At 36.0% G+C, this 16,949-nt stretch overlaps 1 long non-coding RNA gene and 3 pseudogenes across 2 annotated transcripts in view; 3 read left to right on the top strand and 1 right to left on the bottom strand.

Moving 5' to 3' along the window:
* LOC120596884 (uncharacterized) overlaps positions 1-16,949 on the top strand; it is a 43,856-nt gene that overhangs the window by 23,086 nt on the left and 3,821 nt on the right. For both annotated transcript variants that reach the window (XR_005651246.1, XR_005651245.1), the window contains one exon: positions 13,389-13,459. This is a non-coding gene — a long non-coding RNA (uncharacterized LOC120596884). The remainder of the gene's footprint in view (positions 1-13,388; positions 13,460-16,949) is intronic.
* Positions 2,359-2,477, top strand: LOC120597259 (uncharacterized; annotated as a pseudogene).
* LOC120597303 (uncharacterized) lies at positions 8,806-8,924 on the top strand (annotated as a pseudogene).
* On the bottom strand, positions 16,437-16,555 carry LOC120597374 (uncharacterized; annotated as a pseudogene).

Raw genomic sequence — 16,949 nt, 5'->3', positions numbered from 1 at the left:
TTTAGTGACCTTGTTTCATGGATAAAAATAGGCAAACTTTCCCCTGTGTCCCTCTCATCTTTTTGAGGAAAAAACATGATAAAATCAGATGTTTGCATTGCTGGGTTTGAGCTCACCTATGGGGGCATTTAAAGCTGCTTTGTAGGCATAGAATTCAGAATGAGTGATTTATTTTTTTAAAATATTGTGTGTGTTCAGAAAATATATATATACTTGAGTTAACATCAATACAAAAGACACAACCCCTGATCTCTTGCCATGAGGAGTAATTACCTTTGATGTTACTGCAAAAGATTTCCAGCTGTTCAAAACAATTCAAGGCCATTAAACTAGATTTTAAAATTAAGTCCTTGTTTTTATAATCATAAAACCAGATGAAAACCATAATCCACAAATAAATAAGTTTAATTTTTAATATCTGCTCAATTCATATCCATCCTAACACTATCTCCCACATATTTTAGTATCATTATGTTAGGACTTGAAACACTTTAGAATCACAGAAAGGTAAGTTTGAGGAAATCATTTCTTCTACCCTTCTTTCTTCAAACTGAGCTCTTCTTAAATTATCCTTAGATATTGAGGTTGGAAGTTTTCCTAAACCATTGTGTATTTGTGTTGTCTTTTGAGGGTGCAGGGTTTGAAGGGAACCAGGAAAGTATAGGTCAGAAGTCTTAGCAAATTCTCTGCCTTGCTAATGTTGACTAAAGAAACAGAATGAGAGGAATCCACAAAATTCAATTTTATTCTTGACGGAACACTGAAAGAAATGCCAGTGTCCCAGCCTTGATCTAATCCCATTTAGTTTAAAGAAATGGAAAGAATTGAAAGAGGAAATACTTAGTGGTCGCAGGGAAACAAAACAAAACAAAAAAATTATGGTGCTAAATCAGAGTTCCATAAGAACTAAATTATTATATGAGTTTGGTGACTAAGGCCATCCCCTTTAGCAAAGTAAGAGACTCTAGAACCAGGCTTAAAATTCTTATTTGTCCCAGTCTTACTGTGATCAGTGATTATAAGCTTGGTTAAATGCCTGAGTTACAGACCAAAAAATCCTCATAAAGATCTAAGGTATGAAGGAGGGGGTTGTGGCTAGCATTCTAGTCCTACTGTAAAGATAAATCAAGAATAATCTATATTTAGAACATCTTAATTTTTGCCCAAATCTTTATCAAACTGTTTTGAAATAAAAAATTTTGGGGTGGGAGGAGGACATGGTCAAGTGAAATTTTTGAAAGTAGGACTATAATGGAAAATTTGAAATGGACTTAGAATTAGCCATCTATCTATTTAATAAACAAATATGTTAGATACTAATAGCTCCTAGCTACCATGCTAGGGGTTAAGCATACAAAGATGAAAACTATCTTCAGAGAATTAAAATTTAGTAAAATTTGGCAATAAAAAAGGAATACTGATATCCACTATAACAATGGATAAGCATTGAAAACATTATACAAGTGCAAAAAACCAGTTACTAGAGGCCACAGATTGTATGATTCCATTTATATGAAATGTTTAGAATAGACAAATATGTGGAGATGGAAATTAGAATAGTGATTGCAAAGACAGGAGAAAATAGAAAATGGGGAATACCTGCTAATGGATACAGGATTTTGTTTGGAGAGTAATAAGATAGATTGCAGTGATGGTTGCACAACTCTGTGAATATACTAAAAAAATTGAATCGTTCACTTAAATAAGTGAATTTTATGGTATTTAAATTATATCTCAATAAATATGTCTCAAGACATCAGTAAAGATGGACATATTCTTAAAATGGTATAAATGGCATAATTAGCTCGACATGAAAATTGATGAAAAAAAAGTAATTGCTCCTGAGAAAGGAGCAATTCATTTTAAACACAAGGCAAAAATAGGAAACAATGTTAGATGGGTAGTCACTAAATAATCAGTGCATGCTCATATCAGGACACTTCCCTGAGATTTACTCAAAAATAAACTCTACACAATGATGTTCTGAAATGTTAGTTCTGAAGACCCCTAGGTAAAGATGGAGAATTCAACCCATGTAGTTATCTCTAACTATAACAAAAACTCAAGTTAAATATGTTGTAAAAGGTTAAAAAGTCACAATATCAAAGAAAAAAGTGATATTAATGGAGGAGTGATGTCAACAAATTGTTAGATTTACCAGCAGCAATATTGAAAGATGAAAGAGTGGAATAATGCTTTCAAATTTCTGAGAAATAATGACTTCTAAATTAGAATTCTATACCCAACCAAACTAGTATTATTTAAGTTAAAGTTAAAAAAAGACATCTGAAAAATTTATTCTTATAAACCCCTCCCCTGAAAGCCAATGAAGGGTGCCCTCAAAAAAAAAAACAACAACACTATGGCCATATCACCCTGAACAAGCCTGATCCCATCTGATCTCGGAAGCTAAGCAGGTTTGGGCCTGATTAGTACTTGGATGAGAGACCACCTAGGAAGACCAGGTGCTGTAGGCATAAAATAAATAAATAAATAAAATAAGGGATTGTAAGCTGACAAGGTCCTTGCAATCTGTGAGGTCAACCAAGGGTTGCCTCACCTTAAAAAAAAAAAAGAAGACACAGAAAACAAGAAAAACATGGGATCCAATTCAAGAGAAAGATAGAGATTTCCCATAATGATAGCTGTTCTGGAAACTGAGTAGCCAGTCCAGATACGAACATGAACATCAAGGATTCCAAGAGAGAGTTCCTGAGAGTGGAATTGTGGTTATGAATGAAACTGAAAAATTATTTAATATTTGACTATATTGGGAAAAATTTTATAGCTTTTTTTTTAATTAGCAGTTGAAACTAAGACAAATTTTTAAATAAGGCAATTATTAACTAAGAAAAACGAAAAGTTGTATAAGTAAGGATTTGTAATCATAATATACTACTTTGCGACTGGCAAACAGTGTTTATGTAAATATAGTAATATAAACCCTGAATATTTACCCAAAATATAATTATCTTTAATAAAAGGAAGGCAGGAAATAGCAGAGGTTGTGAATAATAAGAGAGCTAAATTTTCATTTTGAAAGAATAAAAAAGTCAAGAAATATTATTTATAAATATTAAGTTAAGGAGCTCAACAAATACATACAAGACATAAATGTGGTTTCCTCTAGGTAATGAAACTCAAAGAAGAGTGGAGCAGAAGTCCCATTTTTCATCATAAGTGTTTCGTCATAATAGTATTTGGCATTTATAACTTTACAGATATATTTCTTTCATAAAAACTAATATTTGAAAAAATATGCACAGCACTGAAAATGGTGTCCAGTCAAGAACATGTATAGCAAAGTGACATGTTTTATTCTTCTTTGAGGTTCCCTCCCAACACCAAAACAGTGCCTTGACTATTCAATAAGTATATGCTGTTTAATAAATGCTAGTTTAGTGGATTTGGCAATGGATTCTGTAAATATAATCTGGAACCTAATTTTCTCCTTCTAAAAAAGGCCTCATGATCATTACATTCCATGCAGTCCTTTGTCTCAATACTGAAAAAAAAAATGGCTGGATGACAACTAGAAGAAAACAGAGCTGGTTATATTTACTATACAATAGCTGGCAAACTATAGGTGCTCAATCAAGTAAACAATAGCTTTTATTAGCCAGTCTAATTTAGAGTTCTGATGATATGAACTAAGTACTTCTAATTTTTCACTTTTTATACCCTCTAGAACTTTGTATCTTATTTCTAAGACTTTAAAAAGAATTCTCTTCTTCCTTGAAAATTAATTAATTTGAAATGTATTTGTTAAGAAGTTATCAAAGATGGCAAATACATGGGGCTCATGTCACCTCTCCCAAGGCAGGTATTGCCATTTAAAGGACATCCTCAAATAATGAAAATGGCATGGCATTTTTCAGGGACCAGGAAGTTAATTGCCTTGACTGGAGCTGAAGTTTACATATTAAGTAGCAGGAGATGAAAGTGACCACCAAAGCAGCAACAGTAATGCTGAGCCTATATATCTAGTTGAAGAATTTGAATGTGACTCATTGATAGTAACAAACCCATTTGAACTTGGAAGCAGCACAATAAATAATACAACACACAACAAAGAGGCTCTGAAATTCCAGCTATGAAGACTTTCATTCAAAGCATAAATGAAGTAGAGATGAAAAATAGATTAAAAGAAGGAAGAAAAACAATGTAATGAATTACTAGATATACAGATTAAAGAGAAGGCAAATTATGAATAAGGACTAATAATAATAACTAACATTTTTAGCATTTACTATGACACCAGGGTGCTGTGTCATATATTACTTACTTTCTATATATTACTTACTAAATCCACTCAAGTAGACTTTATTTTCACCTTTATTTTCACTCATCATATTACTCTCCAGTTGAGGAAACAGAGGTAATAAAAAAGTAACTTGTACCAAGTCCCACAACCAATAAATTACTAGATCCAAGATTTAAACCCAATCAATCTGTTTCCTGGAATGGAGAACTTAGGATGGGAGATGGGATATCCAAGTAGAAATAAATAGTAAATAGAAGTATGGAGCAAATTTTATGTGAGAAAGTAAAGATTTGGAGAGAGTCACTGCTGTTTTGATCAAAGTATTATTTTGAAAATGAATGGGTATGAGGATAAGAACAAAGTCCTGAGTTAATGGTTAAAGGGAGAAAAGGGAGTCACTAACGGAGAGAAGAGTTGAGGAGGTGAGGAAAGAATTTAGTATAGTTACAGAGACAGAGCCTTGCACAAATATCTAAGGAAAGAAGATATCAACTGTACCAAATACCTCAGAGAGACTTAATGGGGTAATAACTGAGAAAATGACATGAGGCTGGTACAAAAACACAAAGAAAAATTATTTCAATGTTTTGTAGGAGTAGAAATCAGATTGCTAAGTCTTAATATGAAAATAAGTGATGAAGAAATTAACATAATCAATAAATACTACCTGTTCAGGAATTTGGCACTGAAAAGTGGTTGTGTTGACACAGTTGTTTGAGAAGACAACAAGGGAGAGCAAAGATTTATATTCCAAAGTAGGGAAAAACCTAGGCATAGTTAAAGACAGAGAATAGGTAGCCTTTGTTTTTTTTCATGAACTCAATCTTAACTGTGAGGAATATACCTCAAAACACTGGGAAATCCATTAAACTTATCTCTGCAAATGTAGTTGTCAGCTAACATATCATTCCTCCCAGATAACCCTGGGCCTACAGCCAGGTAAAGTGCATTCTTACGATCACTAAATAATTTGCCTCCTACTCCCTTCTACTCATCTGGGAGAGAGATGCTTGCCAAAAGGGGCCTTTTGAACATTCAGAGGAGGTAGCTGATTCTGCCAGCACAGAATCAAGGCCAGGAAGCTCACTCCTGGGATAGAGCAAGGTCAGTGAGGAAATGAGTGTCAGGAGGTTGGGTGGGGAATGGATCAAATGGAACACTCAAGAGGCAGACATTTCACAGACATTTGAGTGGGTGTTCATGTCATCACTTAGCAAATCTCACTGCAGAGTCAAGACCCAGGTGGTAGTCTGTCTCCACTGACTCGGCAAGAGACTGCCCTGAATGACAAACAGTCTTGCTGTCAATACCCCTTATACCTATTAAGCCAGTTAAACAAAAGAACAAAAGCTTGTAATCAGCCTAAGTGCCAGGCGACATGTAAGCTAGTGCTTTCCCAGATACCCAAACCTCCTACACACCTATGAGGTAGAAAAAGAAACAAATTTGCATTCATCCTTGATCAATGCTAGAACTGAAGGAGTCTGGGAAAATCAAAGTCCCATTCTCCAGAGTTCCCAGTATGACACTAGCAGAAGTAAGATTAGAATCCGAAATTCTTGCTTCCCTGCTAGAGATTTTCTCATTAGCTATGCTAATTCTCTGTTCTCTCTAATGAGTGACCCTCCAGTTCCACCAAGTTAGTTATTTGGCATTTATTGTATTTTCAATTTGAATCAGAAGCTACTAATCCAGAGTTAAATCCTTAAGCAATAAGTTCGTCCTTTCTAAGCAGGGTGGGTAAAAATCCTCACCTTCTTTGAATGCCCAAAGCTAACGATTAACTTTCCATCTTTATGTCTACATCAAATCTGTCAAAAAGGAAAATCAAAAACATCCTTCCTGGAATACAAAATTCAAAAGCTGAAAAACATCTTAAGAATTAATCTTTATGCCTTATTCTTTGGCTGGCAGGTTAAAAACTGAATTTGCATAAATCCATAGCAGTCAGCCCTCTTTTGTGGGGATAAAAGAGGTCTTTGTATGCTGAAGGGGAGAGGTCTGGACATGCTATTACAAATTTATGAAAAAAATGGCATGAGGATGAGTGCAATAGTGCGCTTTAACTAGAATCCTGGGAGGTAATTATAAGACAAACACCTGCCAATTTACCAGTGTTAAAGACTACAGTGAAAAAGTGTTAAGACTACTACTCAATGGTATATAGGCCCAGTCTAACCTTTAGATGGAAGGGAAGAAAAACGAAGGTTGAAGTTCATAAGGGAAATTTATCTGAAATTTATTGAGCCTGGCCCCTCCGAATATCCAATAAGTTGTTCTGCCTGTTCCTTCCATCCAGCATAATAAATCCTAGATTGATAGGCCCTCATATAGCCTAACACTGGCATCTGTATTGATCAGTTGAAGTCACGTCATACCTCATTAAATATTTTAATATCACCCCTGGGCATATCTAAAACTGGATTCATCATCTCTTCTTAAAAGCTGACCTCATTACTTCCTTTCCTAAAAATATTCCCTCTTATGTGCTCTCTTTCTGCCATGCCACCTCCACATTCCTAATCACCCAGCAAGCCTCAGTTAGCTTTTGACTTTTGTCCCACATACATCTGCCTTTTCCTCAAATCCAAGAAGTTTCTAAATTCAATGTATTTATCGGTTATATCTTGAGATTCTGTAGGGCACCACCAGTTATATACTAGAGAGACAGAACAATCAGACGAACCATCAGTCATGTCCACTAGTGGGTGTTTGGGGAGAGGAGCAAATGCCAGGGGAGGAATAGTTGCTAGTGACATCTACAGCCTGCAACAGAGACTTCAGACAGGTGAACAAGTATGAGGTCAAGTGTCCAGAGCTATTTAGGTATAAACTGGGTCATTTGCCAAGAGAGGAGAGCAGTAGGAAGGGGAGACTAAGAGTTGAGTCATCAGGTGTCTAGAGCAGATGATAATTGGAAGTTGTTATATAGTTGGTCACATAGTTCATGGTTGTTCTATCAACAAGTTGCTAGGCTGACACCGCCATAGAGTCCAGCCATCGTCCTGACAATGGCAGAGGAGGGAGCAATAAGACAACACAAATCAGCCCTTGAATATGACTGTGTTAGTGAGCAGTTAGCACAAGAGAAATTCAAGAACAAGGATGAAGGCAGGAAGTCGGTTGTAAGAGCTATGTTATGAGGCAGGGAGTGTAGGACCCAAGAATAAGGCAGGATCTTTGATTATCAGAATTTAACTATTCAATAAATATTTACAAACTACCTAATATGGTCCATCACAGTAGATATTGGGAAAGAGTTTAAATATAAGTGCAGTTCAGTTTAAGTGCCAAATCCACATTCAGAAGAGTCCAAAGGAAGGGGTAGTCACCTCTATTACCTGAAGGTATTATACAAGGCTACATAAAGGAAGTGATGTTCAAGCAGTTTCTTGAAGTATGATTAAGCCCCGGCGATATGGAGAGGGAAATTTAGAAGGAGGTCATAGCAAAAGTGCTGAAGATGGGGTGACCAGAAAACTGCAGGTTGTTGAAGCACATTGCTCTAACAGCAAGGGTGGTGAAAGATACAGCCATCAGTCCATGTGGTTGGGGCTGGATAAGCATCTCCAGCATCTGACTAGAAATGGCCCTGGATATTCAATCAGGACTGGGCTTGAATATCAAATTAAGCGGAGCAGAGAGGAATGCAAGATCCTGGAGATACACAGCTTGACACTTCTGCACCTATCTCATCTCCATTCTCCTGGACACTACCCTAATTCAAACTGCCAAAACCTCTTAAGTTCATCTAAACCAATGTAATGCTTCTCTAACCAGTTTCCCCAATTAGACTCCTCCATTTCCTTCCAATCTACCCTATTCACTATTGCCTTCTTAAGCTCCCTAAAGCACAACTTTGAATATGCTGTTCTAAGAAAAATTATTTCAATAGCTCCCTATCTCTGGAAGAATTAAGACTCTTATTTGTATTTTATATTTAAAAGACTACTGTAGGACTCCATTAAATATTTACTTGTCTCACACTATGAAAATAATACAAAAATTTTCAAAGCACAGCATGTCATTTACAATGGAGGTGGGAGAAAGAGAGAAATACAGTTAAGTGGGGCAGAAACCACAGGCCACCCTGGCCTACTCTTCCTCTGTCCTTCCATCCCTAAGCCTTTTTATTTTTTCTCCCTCAGTCTTTAGAAAAGTGAACACAGAGCCAAGGAGGCAGAGCTGATGTAATGACGACTTTGAAGTTTTTGTCATACAATGTCCTCTGTGGCACTGCTTTGGCTTTTTGTTTTGTTTTTTTGTTTGTTCATTTGATGACTTATATCTCAGAAGATGGTTCTAAATTTAATGAGTACCTACCAATATGGTTTTCCCATGCTGAATGTATTTTTTCATACATGTAGAATGAAATATATTTTGTTTGTAAACTTCGCAAGTATATAAAAATAGATTTTGAAAAGCAATGTGATGAAGTGAAAGAGGTCAACCACTATTTTTATAATGTCAACATTTAAAATCTTGAATCAATGAAGCTTTAAGTCCAAAATGGTAAAGAATTACTAATTTTAAAATCTTCAGTCTATAGCCATGCCACCCTGAACATACCCGATCTGGTCTGATCTCGGAAGCTAAGCAGGGTTGGGGCTGGTTAGTTCTTGGATGGGAGACCACCTAGGAAGACTGGGTGTTGTAGGCGTAAAAAAAAAATCTTCAGGGTTTTTTTGAAATGTTGAATGTCATATACACAAACAGCAACTACAATAATATGTGATTATAGAAGGTCAAAAGTTATCTGTGTAAAAGAGAATTGTTTTAAATCAAAAAGCAACTTTCAGTGTAATAAAAATTGAAAGGAAAATGGACAGGCAGGATCAACATAACTTTAATTTATTTTTTATAAACATTATGTAAGTTTTCAAAAATAGTATTGCGTCACTTCATAGTCACTACCTTATTCATAACATATCCCTTTTTATCACAGTGTAGTCTGAGGGTCTGGGCTTAATTTCAGATAATTCTTATAATAGTAGAAACAGTTAATCTTATTAAGGGAAAGACTTTTATACATGACATCATTTGCAAAAGACATAAATGGCTTCTGTCTGTTAATAGTCTGCTTTCAAATTCTATTCCATTTGTATGACTGAAGAGACTATAATTTAGATAGGCTATATTCAGAGAATTAAACTTCCCCAAACATCTGTCTAACCATGAAACAGAAAGCTCTAAAAACCACCATTGGCTCCAAACCTGAGATTTTTTTTTTCATAAATGACACCAAGAATTTGGCACAGGAAGGAAGCAGGTGAGTCTGCCTCATCAGGGCTGGCAACAGATTCCTATGGCTTCCATGAGATCGAGCCTATTTCCAAGTGCAGCTGACCATAACTATGCTCTCTGCTACCTCAGGAAGAGCTCAAACAGCACTGCTCACTCTGCCTTGGAAGCGCCCAGGAGTCCCCTTCCAAGGACTGGAACACCAGTTAGGATGCTCTGGGCTGCAAGGAACAGAAGAGCCAACTAAAAGTGATTGAAACAAAATAGGCATTTATCACTTTCAGAGCAAGCAGTCTAGAAGCGGGGGAAGTTCCACAATTGAAGTAAGAGCTCCAGAATACCACTGAGGACCCAGGTTCTTGTCATCTTTCTGTTCCACTTACTCAGACTTCGGCTTTTGTCCTCAGTCTTTTACTCCAGTGATTACAAAATGGCTGCCTCTGTCTCAGTATATTTATTATATCTTCGCACAATCACTCCAAAATGCAGAAGAAAGATAGATTTTTTCATGCATCTCTTTTTATCTGGGAGGAAGACCTTTCCTGGAAACCTCCTGTGGACTGCCCTTCAGGTCCCTTAAGCCTGGATTGGGGTAGATGCTCTAACCCTCGCTGTAAGGGTGGAAAGTAACATTGGTCATTTCTTGTCTTTCATTCTTGCCTATCAAAGTCTAACAACAAGATAGAAGTGGTAGTTGAGAAGGAAGCAGGAGAAATAGCAAGATGCAACTGAATGGACAACCAACAGTATCACTGACAGAAAGTTAACTTCTTTTAATGGGAGCTCCTTTTAAACATAAACATTTAAAGTATACTCCTTTGTACTTACATGTAACATCTCTTACCAGCCTGCAATGCTATGTTTGCACACTTAAGTAATAAATGAGAAAGGCATAGCCACTTTCCAGAAGATGATGATGATGATAAATGCATAAAATAGTGACATTTGCAAAGTATATTTCTAAGTAATGGCCAATTAAACTGGGAATTTCTAAATGGTTGATTTCCCCCACCTTAGATATTAATTAATTCCTTCAGAATATGATCCAGATACTTAAACTCTATATTGAATGCCCTCATCTGTAAAAATGGGTTGAGCATGAATAACACAACTAGAAGGTATTATTGATATATATATATTTGAAATATATATATTTGACAAAATGGATTTTTTTCTGAGAATTATTTTTAAATTTGAATAAAGAAAGCATGATTGTGTCAGTTATTAGATCTCTCCCCAAGGGCAGACTTTGCCTGAGGGTTGCTGTGGGAGGGCCCCAGTTGACCCTCAGGAGGAAGGGCATAATAATCACCACAACATTTCACTGGGCTCTGTCAATATTTGTCAGATTTCCCAAAGCTGCAGTACTGCCTATTAACAGCTCAACTGCACAAAAAGTTAATCAACATTTTCAACAGGAATACTGTGCTGGCATTCATAACCCACTTTTAAGATGAAAGATAGGCTCATAGAGAAGAGATTTCATTATTCTGTTTTAGAAATTTTAAAGGTACAGTGAATTATTTTATTACCTGTAGACCCATACAGGTAAATGGCTATTATGACACATGACTTGACAGTACTGAAAATCTTCCTCCTCATTTATCCCTTATCCCTTATCTCTACTCACAAATATTACTCCCGCATCACAGCTGAAAATTATCAATGATGCGAATTTATTACCTGGGAAAATCAAGAGTAGCTAGTTTTCTGTTGTCACGGTAGCAGAAAAACAGCTTTTGAGAAAATAGGACTGGATTGGAGGAGAGAAAGGGAGTCAGCAAGGGATAGCGGGTCCTCCCAATGTGGTACAGCGACCTAGAGCTTGAGCACCACCTGGCCTGGGAGCTTGTTAGTCATGGCGACTTTTGGGTTTCACCTCAGACCCACAGGACAAATCAAGACTTGCAACTTTTACCAAGACCCTGGAGGCATTCCTGTGCAGGTTAAATCTGAGAAGCACCGCTGTAGGGCAGATGCTCAAACTCCAAGGGATAAACCATAATAGAATGCAAGTGCTTGGAGTCCTGACAGCTGGGGAGCCGTAAATGCTGGAGGTGAGTGAGAGGTTAGATGAATGGCAAGCTCAAGTAAGGAAAGAAGGAACCAATAGGTAATGACAATCGTGGTTATTGCTAGCTTTAATTAGACACCATAATGACACATACTATAGTAGGGCTTTTCATGCATTGTTTCTGATCTTCAAAAAACCTACAGCGAAAATGGCATAAAGAAAACAGAAGCTCAGGGAGGGTAGCTAACTTGCCTAGGTTTCTATAGCCAGCAATTGATATCTGGATCAACTGCTGGACTTGAGAATTGGAGAAACTAGAGTCAAGTCCTATCTGTTTCTTACTAGATATGTAATTTTGTCAACTAAGTTCCTTCTCTGTGCTTCAGTTTCCTCCTCTGGAAAATGGGGATAAGAAAAGGGTTTTTTTAGCTTCTAGGGTATTGTGAGGTTAAAAATATTATCTATATAACTAGAAGTGCTTATCTTTGCATCGTCTGTAATATGTATGCATTAAATAGTAATAGCATATATTATTACCATTTCACTAATAAGGGGTCGCCAAAAACAAAGCAACTTCTTCAGAATTTTGCCCATGTTGGCCTTGTCTCAGCAGGTCTACTTGGAACAGTGAACAGTGAAAAGGACAAAAATGTGCATGATGTGGTCCTGGCCTTCATTTAGCTTTCTCTCTATAATAGATCTTCATTCACTAAGAGAATCAGTCAGCCTAATCTTTTTTTTTTTTTTTTAATGCATTAAACATCCACCATGTACAAATACCAAAAACAATGAGATGCAAGGCTCACTAATGGTCCCTGCCCTGAGGGGATGTTTGCTGCAATGCAACAAATGCCTACGAGAGACATGTTATACACTCGTGGAGCGTTAGGGGAACACGAAAGGAGAAGTGTCAGGCATTCCAGTGGAGTCAGAGAAGACTTTGTAGAAGTGCCGCTCACTCCTCCATGCCTTCTAAAATGATTTATCTCTCATATTAAAGTATAATTTTTAAAAGTTAGACAATGCTCAAATGCTCATTCAACTACATAATGAATATATGTCAAAGATTGTATTTAACTCATTAATTAATGAAGGAATCAGGGATATGTCAAACCTAGTTCAAATGAGAATTGGAGGAGCAAGTGTTTATATGCAATCTAAAAAGGAATGTCAGGATAAAATTGCTCTATTATATACAAAACTGGTTAATATCCTACAGGTTAATAAACTGTAACCTTTAGAGTTCTTTTTTTCCACTGGGTAGAATTTTGTATCTCTAACGCACTTCCATGAGTAGTAGAAGGGAGGATTTCCTGGTTTCTCAGTCTTACCACTTTCTGAAGAGCTAAAAGGAAAGAGTTAAGTTTTAAATATTCCATATGCTTTGGACTTTCCTCTAACGGTAATTTAAAAAATCAAATAAAATGTGAGTTTAGAGAAATTCAGAATTATCTGGAGTCACACTTCTGAGTGTATACGTTGGTTCTAGGTATGCTTATAGCATTCACTGAAGGAGGAAACAAATACTCAGAAGCAATAAAGCATGGTAGAAGGAGTTTGGCCTGGGAATGGTAAGAAACCTGGGTCCACTCAAGCTTTACCACTAAATGGCTCAATGACCTTTCAAAGGTCATTTATGCTCTCTGAGCCTCAACAACCTCCTCTGAAAATGAGGGAGTTGACTAGATGGCCTCTAAGGGAGCAGGTCTCAAACTCTGGTGAGCATCAGTGTCACTGAGAGAAGCTTGGTTAGAAAAACAATGCAGATCTCAGACCTCACACCCAGAGATTCTGAATCAAAATCCAAAACCTGCTCAAATGAGTCCCTGGATTTTGCTGCTAACTGTTATTGTGTTTTTGTTTTAATAGCACCCCAGGTGTGCTCAGGGCCTGAAAACCTGGGTTCAGACACCAGCTGGTTCTCTTGTTGCGAAGAGCTGGTGAGTATCCATGGGGATTTCCTTTGTTACTTATTTCCTTCCAGGAGACTGTGAGGACTAATAAACCGGCATTGGCTCAGCATTTAATAGCTCTTAAAAATAATGTGCCGTTATTGCAGAGGACCTTTCTGGAAGGCTTTTAGGTAATAATTGTTGAGCTCCAATTTATTGTTTTACTTACATAAGATTTCTGAGTGGTAAATCGGTATATACATTATTACAGTGTACTATTTTCTCAGCAAATAGGAAGGGATTTTTTTTTTAACCTAATGCAGCTTAGCATTTACAATTTTCTGAAAGTTAAAATCATAAACTGTCTTGAATGGGTTTGTCTTTCATCTTAGTTATATTTTTAAATTGATTCTTCTAATGCAGCCATTCAGGTCATTTAAGTGTGTATTAACAACACACAAACATCAGTATTAGACCCAGCTAAGCTTATATTCGAGACTAGAGTAAAACAAGTTTATTCATGTCGTTCTTTGTTTCTGTAAGAAGCTAACAATTACTTTCAGGGAACTTACACGAACAGAAACAAGACTTAAATTGATCAAAAGATTAAGGAAACTCAGATTTCGTATCTTGTATACACTAAGAACTTTTGTTATGATCAAAGAAAGGAGTAAAAAATTAATATCTCCCTGTTACCAGATTATATGTCAACTCACTCTCTCTCTCTCTCTCTCTCTCCCCTTCCTCTCTCTCTCCTCCTACTTAAATCACATACATCAAAAAAAAAAAAAAAAAAAAAATCAGAATTCTAATTAGGAGAAAAAATAAGCTAATGGTGAAAACTCAGCTGATGTTTACAAGTTACAAAAGTTTATATTCCAAAGTGGAATCTGGGCTTTTTTTAATAGTCTAATTAACACTTCATGTTATAGTTAAGCACAAGAGTACTTAGAAAACCAAAATAATAAACTATGTAAATTAGCTCTTTATCTCCTAGGAAAGACACAGTCTCCATAGTATAATGTAGATGGGAGATGAACAGATAGATAATCTATGTTAAAGCATGAGTTAAGATTACTTGCCCACCTTCCATCCACCCTATAATCAATGATTTCAACCAACTCCATGACTGCTTTGAGGAACAGCCACATCTTGCATATAACAGGGTCACTTCTATCTGACTGTCACATAGCTCCAGCTAACAATGAACAAGATAAATTACTTCAAGCATAGCCCTCACCTCACCCAGAAGGCCTCTGTCTCAAACCTGCCCTTCCCAATAACACCAATCCTTCATTTATCTGGAATTCTCTTTGCCACCTGCCTTATGCTGACCTCATCCTCTTATGCTGGTGCATGCACAGGATCTGTGGGTAAAGGAAGAGAAGCTTTTGCTACCCATCTTCCCTTGTTCTGCTTATTGGAAGATTCTCTTAAGTCGATTGAGAGAATTGCTCTTTTGTTGAGCACATTCAATAATTTATGTAAGACCTTCCTTATAGTCTTTTAAATTAAACTTTGTGTCAAAGTACAACAAATACAAAAAAAAGTACACAAATCCTATGTGTGCAGAGTAAATATGCCCATGTAGTCAGCACCAGATCAGAAACAGAAATAGAAATAGAAATTTACCACCATCCTAGAATCATTCCTTTTCTCCACCTCTAGTTTCTACCTCTCTGAAAGAAAAACACTCTCATTGCTTCAAACGCCATATATTAATTTTGTTTGTTTTTAAAATTCATATAAATGAATTTATGTACTGTCTACTCTCCTTTGTCTTCTTTTGCTCAACATTGTGTTTGTGAGATTCATTTATGTTATTTGGCAATAGTTCATTTTCATTGCTGTGTGTCATGCCATTTTACAAATACACCACAATGTATTTATCCAGTCTGCTCTTAATGGACAGTTGGTTTATTTCTAGTTTGGAGCTATTATCAATTGTATGCTACGAATAATCTTTAGTGAACATATACTTGCATTCTCTTATCAATATGACCAGGAATGGGATTGCTGGACCAGCTTTAGTAGATTCTGCTAATTGGCTTTCCAAGATAGTTATACCAATTTACATGCCCACCACCAATTACTTCAAAACTTTGAGTGTATAGTATATATCATTATGGTCTTAATTTGCATGTCTCTGAAGATCAGTGTAGTTGAGCACATTTCCGTATATGTATGGCAATTCAGATATCTACCTTTACAAAGTGCCTATACAAGTCTTTTGTCCATTTTCTATTGGGTGTTTTTCTTAAAGAATTCCTACATTCTTGGAATAAACCCTACTTAGTCTTATTGAACTATCCATCGTGTAAATTACTAGATTTGATTTGTTATTTTGTTTAGGTTTTTGCTTCTAAATTCATGAAAGAGAATGGCTTATAATTTTCTATTGTAAATTCTTTTTAGCAGGTTTATGTTGGTCTCTTGAAACAAATTGGGAAATACTCCTCCCCCCCTTTTTTCTTTCTATATTCTGGAAGAGTTGATATAACATTGATATTTCTTTCTTAAATGTTTAGAATAATTCATCGGTGAAGTAACACAGTCCTAGAGTTTTCTTCGTGGGAAAGGTTTTAATAATGGATTTGATTTCTTTAATAAAAAAGGTCCTAAATAATAAATTTAATTACTTTTTTTTGAGGAATTCATTGATTTCCTCTAAATTATCAAACTTATTGGCATCAAGTTGTCTAGACTATCCTAGTTTTATTTCTTTAATATCTCCATGATCTATAATGATGCCTGCTTTTCACTCTGAATACTAGTAATTTGTGTCTTCTCTTTCTCAAGAACAGTCTTAATACGAGGCCAGTGGTGCAATGGATAACACGTCTGACTACAGATCAGAAGAACAGTCTTGCTAGGGAGTTATCAATTTAACCAATCTTTTTAAAGAACCAACTTTTAGCTTTATTTTATTTTATTTTATTTTATTTTTAGGTGAGGCAACCCTTGGTTGACCTCACAGATTGCAAGGACCTTGTCAGCTTACAATCCTTATTTTTTTTATTTTTTACCCCTACAGCCCCTGGTCTTCCTAGGTGGTCTCCCATCCAAGTACTAACCAGGCCCGACCCTGCTTAGCTTCTGAGATCAGATGGGATAGGGCTAATTCAGGGTAGCATGGTCATAGACTAACTTTTAGCTTTATTGAAATTGTTTTGTAAGTTTGTTTTCTATTCCATTGATTACTTCATTTTTCTTATTTTTTCTATTTTATGATTGCTGTTCTTTTTTTAGTTTCTTGAAATGAAAGCTTAGATCTTCCTTTTCTTTTTCCCTAATATGTATTTTTAAGTACTTTAGATGCATCACACAAGTTTTGATCAATTGTGTCTTTCTTATCATTCAGCACACAATATTTTCTAATTTCTATGTATAACTTAACTTAGAAATACATTGTTTAATTTTCAAAAAGTTGGGAATTTTCTACTTAATTGACTTTCAGCTTAATTCCACCATGTTCAGAAAACATATTCTGAATGATTAAATCTTTAAAATTAATTGAGGCTTGCTTTATGATATGGCA

Source organism: Pteropus medius, unplaced genomic scaffold (genome assembly GCF_902729225.1).
Source record: "Pteropus medius unplaced genomic scaffold, Ma_sr-lr_union100, whole genome shotgun sequence".
Lineage (NCBI taxonomy): Eukaryota > Metazoa > Chordata > Mammalia > Chiroptera > Pteropodidae > Pteropus > Pteropus medius.
This window is presented reverse-complemented; position numbering and strand designations above follow the sequence as displayed.